This window comes from Centropristis striata, chromosome 16, assembly GCF_030273125.1.
Source record: "Centropristis striata isolate RG_2023a ecotype Rhode Island chromosome 16, C.striata_1.0, whole genome shotgun sequence".
Lineage (NCBI taxonomy): Eukaryota > Metazoa > Chordata > Actinopteri > Perciformes > Serranidae > Centropristis > Centropristis striata.
Window position 1 is genome coordinate 25,445,343 of NC_081532.1, and position 12,628 is coordinate 25,457,970.

At 37.7% G+C, this 12,628-nt stretch overlaps 1 protein-coding gene across 2 annotated transcripts in view; it reads left to right on the forward strand.

Moving 5' to 3' along the window:
* The first annotated feature begins 711 nt into the window (after positions 1-711).
* The window catches only part of dicer1 (dicer 1, ribonuclease type III), a 67,018-nt gene continuing 55,101 nt past the window's right edge, over positions 712-12,628 (forward strand). For both annotated transcript variants that reach the window (XM_059352742.1, XM_059352743.1), the window contains exons 1-2: positions 712-832; positions 12,497-12,543. The gene's annotated coding sequence lies outside the window, so the exon portion shown is untranslated. The remainder of the gene's footprint in view (positions 833-12,496; positions 12,544-12,628) is intronic.

Consider the following 12,628-nt stretch of genomic DNA (forward strand, 5'->3'; position numbering starts at 1 on the left):
AATGGAGTCAGCAGACTTGCTGGTCAGGAAGACCAAAGTGGTTCTCCTTATACATACATACATGGTGTGGTTGTGCTGTAACTGGCAGAGAGAAGGATGAGGGACAAGATCAGATCCTCTCTATGTTTAAATCACTCTATAGTTTATATATATATACTTTTTACTCTTTTCTTTTTACCTGTTGATATATTTTAATAGCTAAATTCTGGTGCTCCAAGCTAATAAATTGAGCTTTGAATATAACATAATAGGATATAATAGAATAGAATAGAATTTAATAAAATATTATATAATATAACATAATATAACATAATATAATATAATATAATATAATATAATATAATAAAATATAATACAGTACAATACAATACAATACAATACAATATAATATAATATAATATAATATAATATAATACAATACAATACAATATAATATAATATAATAAAATGTAATATAGTACAATACAATATAATATAATATAATATAATATAATATAATATAATATAATATAATATAATATAATATAATATAATATAATATTTTCCTGCTATGAGGCCAGTGACAGTAGAACTGTGGAGGTCTCTACACAGTTCAGCACATTACGGAGGCTCAGGATTCTCGGTACTTTAGTAGAAAGCCATGCCAGGTTGCGGCTGCTAGTTACGGAGTTTACGTTAATATTTTGACGTAGCAGAGGCCCGGGTGAAAGGAAGTGGTCCCACCGTGAACGAGTAGCCACCAAATCGGGACAGCTCGAGTGAATGGCAGTGATGATAACCAGCGAATGATTTCAAGTATTTTCATCCAGGACTACCAGCTGAAAAACACACGGTGAGATCATGTACCAATGTAGAAGAATCGACTTTGTGGAATAACGATAGTGTTTTGCATGTGTTGGCCTTGCTAGCTATTAGCTATAGCTGACATGGTAATGGTGCATGGTGGCTGCAGTCACTGTCCAGACGTTGTGTTTATTACACGCTGTATACATTTAGAGTGGAGCCGTGCTACAGTTAAGCTCTCTGAGATGTACTGTTGGGGTCAGGCGAGCAAACCAAGGAATACATGACTCCGGCCATTAAACTAGTCGGGTCAATATCTGGCTCCAGACCAGAAGGATCCGCTTCACATGCGCTAGCCATGATGCTAGCTTAGTTACCCCGTTAACGCTGCTACACGGTTTCCATTGCCATTATACGAGTCTTTGCCCAGTCGGTAATGCCATGTAAGTGTCTAACAGGCTCTCTGTGACATTATTTAGGGACTCCATTTGTGACAAGTCCTCTTTGCAACATGGTATCAGCTAAAAATAACGCAATAAGACAATTTGCCGTATGATAACGTTAGCAGTTTAATGTAAGCTAGCGGGACCGGTTCATACTGTGCCACCAGTAACGAGGCCAGCCACCCAGACAGGCTTGTTACTCTGAAGTGTGCAGGTAATCTCAAGCAAGCATCCTCAATTATTTAACATTTCTTTAATGTTTATGTCATTAGGAGTAACCCTGCTAGTATCTGTAATGTTAATGCTTGGTAGGCATTGAGTTGCTGAGATGCTAACACGCTAACTAATGTTACTCAGCATGGTTTCTGCTATAACTAACGTTATAACTGAAGGGTCAAGTGTTCAGCTAAAGGCTTTTAATTACTATAGATGTATAAGCTTACTTTCCGAGTGAGGGAGCTGCTAATATAGTGTAATCATTATGGTTAAAATATAATATTATAAAGAGGATAGATAAAGTTGTTGTTGTTCCTCTATAAAATCTACAAAAAAATCCAGCAGTGCTGGAAGTTGTTATTTTAGTGTCACGTGCTGGTTCAAAGTAGTATGTCAATGATATTACTGTGAGTGTTATTATATATATCCTGCTGCTGTTTAACTTGCACAAGGCACATAAAAATGTGTGTTACTGGTTTTCCAAATACTCACCATACCAAGCTTATATGTAGCTATGGCCCCACCAGGTTACAAACAGGAAAGTAGAGCTGCAACAATTATTCGATTAATCGAACAATAATCGATTATGAAATGAATCGTCAACTATTTTGATAATCAAATAATTGGTTTGACAATAAACTGAATATCTCTTTGGTTTGTGGACAAATAAGAGATTTGAGGACGTCATCTTGTGGTTTGGGAAACACTGATATTTTTCAACATTTTATTGACCAAACAACTAAATTATTAATCATTTAAATAATCTACAGATTAATCGATAATGAAAATAATCGTTAGTTGCAGCCCTACAGGAAAGTATAGCATTCATCAATATTTTTCCAGTCCAGTATTTCCCCAATATTTATTCAACAGGGCCACACCGCTGCAACATGTTTTTTTTTGACTGCAGCTGCCAAGTTGAGGATCATTAACGTCATCTGCTCTTGTGTACAGCTGATATACATGGGCCTGGACACGGTGTGACAAGGCTTGTCACAATAACTTTTTTTGTTAGACATTATATTGCCCCAGAATACAAGAGATAAACAATATTACAATACATTGGAATGAAAATATCCTAAATAAATAATACATAAATAAATTAAAGTAAATATGGACTCTCGTATTTCAATAAATACAGGATCCCTAAGAAGAAGACCTAGTATTAACGTTGGGATGTGGCTGTATGGGTAAAATTCTAGAACATTAACATTTTGAAAAAGGACAGTGGTTTATGTTACATGTGGCTGCACATCAAGCTGTTATGACACCTGTCGATGCCTCAAGCAAATACTGGTTGCAGGGTCTATTTGAAGTCTTCTCTTCATTGTGTGGCATTATTTTTGGTCAGTGTGTCATAAGCAGGGCTAGCCTAGCCACCTGGCATACCGGGCACTTACCTGGGCCCATATGCTTTTTGGGCTGATGCAACTGCATTTTTTTGACTAACCGTCTGTTAAAACAGGTTAATCAGCCAATTGGTTGTATTTTCTAAATTGACACGGGGCTGCCCAAATCACTTCTTTTGGCTCAGCCCCTTCATTGAAAAGCCATCTAAAAATATGGGAATTAAATATACTTTTCTGCAAAGATTAGGGAAGATTGATTTTCTGGCCAGGCCCATGCAGGTACAGTTGAAACCAGAAGTTTACATACACTATATAACAAGACACATATGCCTTTTTTTTTCTGTCTGACATGAAATCAGACAATCACTTTTCCTGTTTTAGATCCGTTAGGATTACCAAAATTATTTCTATTTGCTAAATGCCAGAATAATGAGAGAAGGATTTTTTTAGACAGTTTTTTATTACTTTCTTCAAAGTCAGACGTTTACATACACTAACATTATTATGCCTTGAAACAATTTGGGAAAAAATCCTTAAAATATCCTTCTCTCATTATTCTGGCATTAAGCAAATAGAAATAATTTTGGTAATCCTAACAGACCTAAAACAGGAAAAGTGATATAAAAGTGTGAGAAAAAAAAGCATATGTGTCTTTTTATATAGTGTATGTAAACTTCTGGTTTCAACTGTATGTGACAGGAGCACAGGCCCAGTGACAGAGTGAGACAAGAAGAAGGTTTCTGTGACTGTTTTACCCTTATTGGTGCATGCAATTCCAGAACATGCTTTCTCACAAGGCAATATGTTTTGCACATCATTCTTCTGGAAACTAACTAAACAGAGTTCTCCAGTTTTGGACTTGCTGATTACTGCTAAGATGTTTTATTGATGAATGCTGCAGTGCGCTAGGCTTGCTTGTTATTCTTCAGTTATATTACCAGTAACACACATTGTGGTGCCTGACCATGATTACATGTTGGTCAGTCCTGTGACTGTAGTTATGCTGTTATCTGTGTCATAGTAATTTGTTGATAGATTTGGAGGTGATAGCAGGCTAGCTTCTCTGTGCCCAGCTGGAGGTCCCCTTTTCTATATGCCAACATTTATTTCCCCAGCATTAATAGGCCACCTTTTAATAGGAAGCCATTTACTTTGCACCCTTACTACATAGTAGACTTCAATGTTCGTGGCTTCAGACTGCAACCATTTAGTTGCATTTTGTAACCGTTTTTGTAAACGGTGTGACAAATTGAAAACTAGGAGCACCAGTGTGAGTTGCAAATATATCTATATTGTTTAGTTTTTTTGCATATTTAAACACAAAAAGCGTGTAAGTTAAGGTTGGGTATAGGGCTGGGCGATATATCGATATAAAAGATAAATCGATATATTTTTAAATGTGATATTAAATTAGACCATATCGCATATCGATATAGTTCAAATTTGCACTGTGATCCTTGTTCCAGGCAAGTTGCAGCTTTTATTTAAGATACTTTTTTATTTAAATAGGCACTTTATGGAGCTTTACTATAGGGTAAAAGTTCTCCTGTTGTTATACATAATTTATGTTCACTTATATAAACAGTTTCAATAAAACTACTTGTGACATGTCATATTTGACTGAACATTTGCTCTCACTTTGCCATAAAAATATCGGGATATATATCGCATATCGATTTTCAGTTTAAATATATCGGGATATGACTTTTGGTCCATATCGCCCAGCCCTAGTTGGGTACCATTCACAGGTACTGGTATCAAGTGGTTCTTTTTACTTTATAAGGGAATGTAAATTTTCCCAAACCCATCCATACAAACTGCCTGTGAGTGGGTCACAAGGCCATAGTGCGCTGCATATGAAGGCTTGCTGTTCTATTGTACTACATTATATTGCAAGGAGCGTTGACTCTGGGGTGTTTTGAAAAGTGTAACCAGACTTATGCTTGCTTTTGCCCTGAATATTAAACATTGGAATTGAATTGTAGAAAATAAATATAAAAATATCCTAGATAAATAAAACATGAATAAAAAAACTACAATCAAAACAAATAAGATAGACTCTCAGGTCCTGTTAACAAAAAAAATGCACTAAGATAAATATTTTGTATTATGAATTACATATAAACAAGCTGGCATTGCTGCTTGGGAATTTATTTATTTTTTGCAAGTCGTACTGTCTGTCAAAAATTTGCAGCATTACTTGAAATACAACACAAATGGCACAAAGTCTGCGTTACAACCACAATGCACCAACTTTTAGAGTGGCGTGGCTCCTTTAAGACGATGACGCATACTATTGGACAGATGGAAGCTTGTAGTTTTCTTACAGATCCAATATGGCTGCAGCAGACGCCAAGCTCTCTTTGGATCTAGCTGTAGACAGTGTTCTAGATAGTTTAGAGCCAAAGTTTATTTTAAAAGAAGAACAACGTTTGACTTTACACTCCTGTTTCACTACCAAAAAGGATGTTTTAGCCTTGCTTCCAACAGGATTTGGCAAAAGCGTAATCTACCAACTAGCCCCGCTACCGCTCACTGCTGTAACCACGGTGATCTGGCTACGAGCCGGGGGACAGCGGAGCCCCCAGAGACCCCCAGCAGCTCGTCTATTGACCATAAAATTAGTGGATGTGTGTGGCTGAATGACATTAGGGCTGCAACGATTCGTCGACGTTGTCGACAAAAAACGATAATAGAAATAGTCGACAATGAATTCCATTGTCGACTATTGTCGCCAGACGTGTTTTTCCAACAGAGTGAGGCATCTCACTTCATTACAATCTCTGCCAAGCACGAGCGGTAACGTACACAGAAATGGTGGCGTCCAACACAGCTACACGTACCAAAACTTAGAAAGTTTGGGAGCATTTTAGCCTGGATACGACCAATAAAAAAAATGACTTGCAAGGTTTGCCATGTCACGGCAGCACCTCGGCGATGCACGAGCATTTAAAAGAAAGCACGTCGGGCAGTTGAACCAAACGGAGTCTGACTCGCCTCGGTAAGATTCAAGTAACATTCAGCCGATACGTTTCGTTTATAAGCGCATTTTTTTGATTTAAAAGAGAGCTTTAACGTTATGTCTGACGAACGTATTTTAGATTAAATGCATGCAGTCTGAAGAAGAGAGCCACCATGGAGCCTTTCTGCAGAAGAAGCAGATGTGCAGCAGCAACAGGCGCCTCACTGAGTCAGTACTGGTGCTGGTCTGTGATATGAGGTTCCAACAGGTGAGCCCAGTTCAACCTAGACTAAATCCAGAACCCAGAACCAGTTCCATCCACTTGATGGAGCAGAAATACAGTTTTATAACACATTTTCCTGTCCAGAAAAAAATGGACAGAGGTTTATTTATTTTTTGTATGAATCAGCAGCTGAATTGTTGAATAAAAGATGCTTTTTTCATTTAAGTACCCATCTTTCTAGTGTTTATTATCATTTGCCACATATTTAAAGCAATTTCATGCTAAATTTAAGAAAAATTATTATTAGATCATCCGATTAGTCGACTAATCGTTTCAATAGTCGATGACTAGTCGACTATTAAAATAGTCGATCTATGTCTCAACCAGATGTACCTCTTCTCAGGTACTGAGATGAGGTACTGATTGATTGAACATGAATGACAATATGTCTTTGCCCCATAGACTTAAACCACCTATTATGTACAAAGCACTATAATACCTGTCCCTATCACATTATTTTACAGATGTGAGATGGACACCCTTTCGAAAACTGGCTCGAGAAAATATTCTCAACATAATGAAAATATTCATGAAGTCAGTCTAACATTTAGTCAAGTCAAGTATAGTTTATTTGTCCCAACTTGGGCAATTTGTTTGCAGTCTAGGTGTATAAAATACATAAAAAACAATACATTCCAACACACATACATACAACAGATCACAGCCTCATTATATATATATATATATATAAAGATAAAACAAACAAAACAATAGTGCAACAGAAGGCAATTCCAGGTGAAGTGTCAACCACATAAGTCCCCCAACCTCATCAACAACATCATCCTCATCGTCAATATCAAACTCATCATCATCATCACTATCACTATCAACATCACCATCATCGTTCAACCAGGTTCAGTTCCCTAATGGAAGTGGGGATGAATGAATATCTGTACCTGTTCTTTTTCACCCTTGGGGCACATCAGCGCACACCAGATGGTAACCAGACATACTCAGAGCTAAGAGGATGGGTACCGTCTGAACAGATACTCCTAGCTTTCCTCAGTACTTGCCTTTTAAATAAACAATTCAAATCAACAAACTGAGTCCCCACAATCTTGCTAGCAACCTTCACAATGCCCTGTAGGGCATTTTTATGTTTAATTCCAAGGTTACCATACCAGCAAATGATAGAAAATGAAATAACAGATTCGATAAAAGATCTGTAGAACAGAGTCATTAAGGTCTTATCAACTTGAAATGCAGCTAGTTTTCTTAAACAAAAAAGGCACTGCTGGCCTTTCTTACATAGCGCTTCTGTGTTGAAATCAAATTTTAGTTTATTGTCAAAAATGGTGCCAAGATACATCCACTACTTGGCCATTTATGACACTGCTCTGGAGGGCTGCTGGAGCATGCTGTCTAAAATCAATACACATATCCTTAGTTTTGGTAACATTAGGTTGGAGAAAAGCATCTTTGCACCAATGAATAAAATCATTTACAATAGGGCCATGGCTGTCCTCTTTATCCTCGAGAAGGCTAACAATTACAGAATCATTCGCAAATTTAATAATGTGTCTATTTACATGGTGGCTACGACAATCATCTGTATACAAGATGTACAAGAGAGGGGAGAGGACGCAGCCCTGGGGCGAGCCGGTGGATGTGGTCAGCTCCTCTGACAGAGTTGTGTTTACCCTCACTTTCTGAGTTCTGTGAGAAAATCAAGCACCCATCCTACAAGGCCTAAATCTAAATTAAAGCTGTCAATTAATTTCTCAACCAACATATGTGGCTGGATGGTATTGAAAGCCGAGGAGAAATCAACAAATAGCAGCCTAGCATGAGTCTTATTGTTTTCAAGGTGTTTCAATACATAATTCAATAAAGTAAGTGAAGCATCTTGAACACCCCTCTTGGCCCTATAGGCAAACTGAAGAGGATCTAAAAGATGCTCTGTCCTAGTCAGGAGGAGCTCCCTTTTAATCAATGTCTCGAAAGACTTCATAACTAAAGAAGTTAAGGCCACGGGCCTGAAGTCATTTAAAGCCTTGGGATGAGGACCTTTGGCCACAGGCACCACAGTGGACTGTTTCCATAATAATGGAACCTTCTGCTGGATAAGAGACAACTGAAAAATATAGTGAAAAATAGGGCCTAATTGTTCTGCACAAACAGTAAGCAGACGGCTACAAATTCTATCTGGGCCTGGATTTTTTCTTGGTTTGCAGCTTTTAAAGCACTTAACCACACTGCCCTCATCAAAGGAGGGGGTAAAGGAAGGTGCAGATATGAGTCTTTTTCTGAGCTCAACATGTTTATCATAAAATAATTGTGTGTCAAACCGCACATAAAATGTATTTAGTTCCTGAGCCAACTGCAGGTCTGAAGGGCAGCCATTTAACTGTGTATGCTTCACCTTATCATCTTTGAGACCTACAATGGTCTTCATGCTCTCCCAGGCAGAGCCCAGGTTATTCATTTTGAGCTGAGCCTCAATCTTAGCTTTATACCTCATTTTACCAGCCCTGACTTCCCGTTTGATGTCTTTTTGCAAGCTGCGAAGTACCTCTGTATTCCCTTCCCTAAATGCCCTGTTCTTTTGATGTAGTAGCATTTTAAGGGACTTGGACACCCAAGGCTTGTTGTTAGGATATATTTTCACAGTCTTTTCAGGGATTACATGATCTTTACAGTAAACAACCCAGCTACTAATCGGTCAGTTCATTAATATCAGAGCAAGACTCTGTAAACATGTCCCAGTCAGTGCTTTCAATACATCCCTGGAGAGTTAAGCAGGCTTCTTCTGACCAGTCTTTAACTTGAATATGCTGTACCTTGCCCCTCTTCAAGGCAGAGCGGTAAGCAGGAATTAAGTGTACACAGTTGTGATCTGACAGACCAAGGGGCGGGAGGGGGATAGATTTATATGCCCCTTTAATATTTCCATAACATAGATCTATTATCTTATCTTGTCTGGTGGGGCAAGTCACATACTGATAAAAATCTCTCAGTGTTTTGGACAAAGTACAATGGTTCATGTCGCCCATAATAAAGTTAGGAGCTTCAGGAGAAATCATTTGAAGCCTCTGCATCACTTGATGAATAAGTTCACATGCGTTTCCTTCATTCGCCTTCGGATGAATGTAAACCAGCGTGACGAAAACTTGAGGAAATTCCCTGGGCAAGTAACGAGGGCGCAGAGAGATCGAAAGCAGTTCCAGGTCAGCTGTGCAGAGCCGCTCCCTAATGTTGACAGATTTTGCGTCACAGTAGCGCTCATTAAGGAAAAGGCATAATCCCCCACCGGCAGATTTGCCAGTGGCCACAGCGTCCCTATCCAGTCGGATCGGTTCCCCGAATCCATCAATTGTCAATTCTTTGTCCAAATCTTTATGTGACAACCACGTCTCGGACAGTGCCAGAATACAGGCGTCTCTGAATTCATGCCTGTAGCGGGCCTGCGCCTGCAGCTCCTACAGTTTTATTTAATTTTTTGCTCAGTTATAGTTGACTGCTGTACAGTAGCGATTGTAAACTTGCCACCGAATTAGGGCTGGGCGATATATTGATATAATTGATATATTTTTAAATGTGATATGAAATTAGACCATATCGCATATATCGATATAGTTCAAATTTGAGCTGTGATTCTTGATCCAGGAAAGCTGCTGTATATATAAATGCTGCCCTTACTAGGGTTTGTTATATTTAGTTATTTTGTAATGTTTGTTATTCTATTCTCATATAAATATATTTATTTCAGAAAAAGATTGGCCTATTTTATTTCAGAGGCTATTTTTATTTAAGTTTTTTTTTATTTAAATGTGCACAAATATGGAGCTTTGATTTGGGAAAAAAAGTAAGTAAGTTTAAGTATGTTTATGTTATGTTCTACTTGTGACATGTTGTATTCGGCTTTGACTTTGACTGAACATTTGCTCTTGCGTTGCGATAAAAATATCAGGATATATATCGTATATCGATATTCAGCCTAAATATATCGGGATGTGGGGCGTTCCCGGTTAAAAAAATAAATAAATAAATAAATAAATATATATATATCGGGATGTGACTTTTGGTCCATATCGCCCAGCCCTACACCGAATGAACAGTGGTTAATGACTTAAACAAGCCACAGTTTAACTGTACGTCTGGAAGCATGCACGCGTAATACAGTAGTGTAGTCCTGTATTTAAACAAACAGACATCTCTGATATTGATGTTTTTTTTTCTTCTCTTAACCCCAAACCCTGAAGTTGAAACTGCGCCTATGATTGTGGTTTTAATTACTGGCATACTGTAAGATGTTGCAGTTTTAGAGCGAGAGAGAGGCTGCAGTCTACACTACTTACATATGGTTGTTAGTGTGCACTGCAGCTACTGCTGGAAAAACAATTCCCCCTCTCCTCTAACGCACAGTGGCAGTATTACAGCTGCAGCATGCGTACAATAAGCAGTGAAACTGTAAATACATTGAAACTTTCTCCTGAAGCCCTTAAACAGAGGATGGTAGACAGTAAAGACTATAACTTAACTATGCTCATTGTGTTTAAGTTGAGTTTCCATTTCAGATTGTACACCATATGCACTCCTGTATGTAAGACAAACAATAAAACATTGGGGAAATAAATGCGGTCTCTAGCCCGCAGTATCTGTCACATGATTGCGGTGACTGTCGCAGCCCTAATTTGAATCAGTAGTAAGTTCTGTTCTGGTTTGATACACCTCATTGTCACAACTCACTTCAGAGCTGTTGCACTTCGTTCTTGGCCCGGACCAACAAATGGGTTACATTTGATTAACTGCTTCAATGAAACTCCATAGATGAACATCAGGTTGCATTATGTTTTTAATCACCAGCAAATGTGAGCTGCTCCATTATTATAAAGGTGTTTGCTGCACCAAGCTGACTGCTGGGATTGGTTATAGCTGTGGGGCTCAACAGTACTCACCGGTGAGTCATGCTATGGTGTAGAGCTGGGCGATATCCTGATATTTTTATCACAAAGTGAGAGCAAATCTTCCGTCAAAGCCAAATATGACGTCACAAATAGTTTTATTGAAACCGTTTATTGAAGTGAACATAAATACTGTATAACAGGAGTACCTTTTTTCAAATCAAAACTCCATAAAGTGAACATAAATTAAAAATGAATAAATTAAAAATAGCCAATGAGATTAAATAGGCCAATCTTTTTCTAAAATAAATATATTTATATGAGAAAAGATTAAGGAACATTACAGAAGAACTAAATATGACAATCCCTAGTAAGGGCAGCATTTATGTAAAAAGAAAGAAAAGAAATTGAACTGTATCGATATATGCGATATGGTCTAATTCAGACCTGGGCATTGGGCGGCCCGCGGGCCACATCGGCCCATTGGCTGTCCTTGCCGGGCCTGCGGGAGGTTACCCAGAAATTAGAAACCAATACAACCGCAGTGCTTTTATTTTGAAGGCAGTTTACGTACATCTGCCTGCATGCATACCTAACTGCAAAGAAACACATTCCACTAAATACACTGAGGTACCTTGTGAAAAACACGTAGTGCTTTTTGCACAAAGTTAATAAATTCTGGTTTACTGCATAACATACATGCTCTATATTGTTTTTTTTTTTTTTTTAATGACAGTCGACTCTTTAACTGATAGTTCACAAGATTTATTTAAAATCGTACCTCCATGAAAATTAAAATAAGACATTCCTTGGTCACCTTGTGAATCCACCATAAGAGCTAACAAACATTAGCATTAGCACTTGAGCAAACAAGCACTTTTACTATAGTTGAGACAACAAATATAGCCACTAATATATATGACAGAAGAAAATAAACTTAAACAAACTTTGTGTCCTGTCAGCCAGAAACTATAGAAGCCTTTTTGATACGTTATATCGACTTTCTATGAATTACGACGCACTCGTTATTATTTACCGTTATTTCCTGTCACTACCTTTCAAAATTAAAGCAGCGGTTTCACACTGGACGGCACCTTTTCAAAATAAAAGCATCACAACATTGTAAAACACCTAGAAAATTTAAAAACATGAAAAACAATATATATAATACAAAAACACTAATAGGAACCTTGCTAAAGGTAATTTACGGTTGTGTTTATCACTTTTCCATTTATTTTGTAGTGATTGGAGTATTTGCTACTTTTTACTGCTATATTTGATTTACTCCACATTAACAGTCTTATCATAACATGTATTCTTATCAGTAGCAGCTCAAAACCAGATAATTTACTGTATTTTATAAAGCGATTACATTTTTATTGAGCAAAATTTAGTTCAGAGTTTTGGTCCGGCCGCCGCAACTTTTGTGGTATTGGTCATGTGGCCCCTTGCAAAAATGAATTGCCCACCCCTGGTCTAATTCCATATCACATTTAAAAATATATCGATATATATTTATATATATTGATCCTTCTTCCCTTCGCTCAATGTATGTTTATTATCATCTGGCTCTAGCAGTTCCATTCTCATTTTGCTTTCTGCTCTTGTCTTTGCAGAGCCGAGGACCAAGTCACAATTCCTGACACTTCCCATTTGTGTAGAGGTGAGATGTTTTATTTTTGACTGTATCAACAACGAAGCAGCACATGTGTAAAAAAAATATGGTCTGAATGAAGATATTCTGGTGT